Source organism: Microtus ochrogaster, chromosome 2, assembly GCF_000317375.1.
Source record: "Microtus ochrogaster isolate Prairie Vole_2 chromosome 2, MicOch1.0, whole genome shotgun sequence".
Classification (NCBI taxonomy): domain Eukaryota; kingdom Metazoa; phylum Chordata; class Mammalia; order Rodentia; family Cricetidae; genus Microtus; species Microtus ochrogaster.
The window spans coordinates 45,504,627-45,506,082 of NC_022010.1; positions in this window are offsets into that span (position 1 = coordinate 45,504,627).

Here is a 1,456-nt window from a genome sequence, read left to right on the forward strand (position 1 = left end):
CCCGTGGCAGTGGCAGTTTCAATTTTGGAGATCATCAGATCTCAAATCTTATGACACTACACACAACCAAATTTGTTTTTAATCATATTCTAAAAAACCATAATTCAAAAATAACTTGTGACTATTGATGTCAACATTATTTTAAGAGATTCCTACACAGCCAAACTGGAATGAAATACTGAATCAGTGTTTTTCATACAATCACATTATAGAGTAATCCAGTTAAAATGAAATGGATTCACTCATTCGATACATTTAGAAAACATATTAGAAATTATTCCAGAATCCTATTGACAATCCTGAAATACTAATACAGTTCTCAAATTGTACTTTGGAAATAAAATGGGAGGAGAGAATTTTGCAATAAAGTAACACACTGTCAAAAAATGCAATACTATGAAAAATATTAAAAAGTTAGAAATATGGTAAATATTCATGAAGTATGTAACATGACAATCAAAATCTAACAACTCACTACCTTATACTAGTTTAAATAAAACATTAAAAATAAAAAATAAAATATTTTAATTGTTTGGTGTTAAAGCTGGCAAAATTGATTTTCATTTTTAGAAGTTAAAACATAATGTATTGTCTAGGAAGGAATGGTAAATATGTTATACTTTTTTTTTAACAAATACTTTGCTATTATCAAATTACTTAAAATTAAACATCAACCAAAGCCTACAACACAGTTTTTCTTTAAATTTATGATAAAGATGTGAGCTTTACAAAACATCCACCATATTAACAAAAGTAGAAGTAATGGGCTAATGCAACATAATTCCATACTGTTTTTTACTATGCTATGTCTATGAAAGGCCACATCATTGACTCATCCATTTCAATTTCCAATACTCTTTGATTTTAGATCTATATTCTCATGTGTGAACTAAGTCATTTTCTCTGCCTTTCTCCTAAAATATTCCATGACCCTCTTTTCTCTAACAGTCATGCATTCAAAAATTATGTAACTATCTGAACTTTCTTGGGACCCTCAGACCAAGAACTGTGAATATTGAGCCATGTTCTGAGCAGTGATGTTGGGAAGAGATCTCCCCAGCTCTACCACCCACACAACCTACTCTTCCCTTTCTATTAATTTTGACAGGAAAACTAATTATTGCACCAAAGTATCTACAAATATTTAAATTTCTTTGTTAACTGTGAAGTATGCATAATGCCTCAAACTATGAAATATATGAGGAGAATTATCACCATACATAAATATTCCTAAATGTATTTAAAAAGAACCATCATTTAAAAAAGACATTAATAAATTAAGATCCTATTTGAAATTCCTTCAATGTCAAGTTCCACAGATTTATCATATTATTGATCTATTATGTACCAAGCAAAGATTGATTTCTTATATTTGTAGCTGAGCTAATTCCTCACCATGACTCTGTGAAATACATGCTGTTAAGTTTTCTAATCATTTTTCACTCTGATCAGTGTT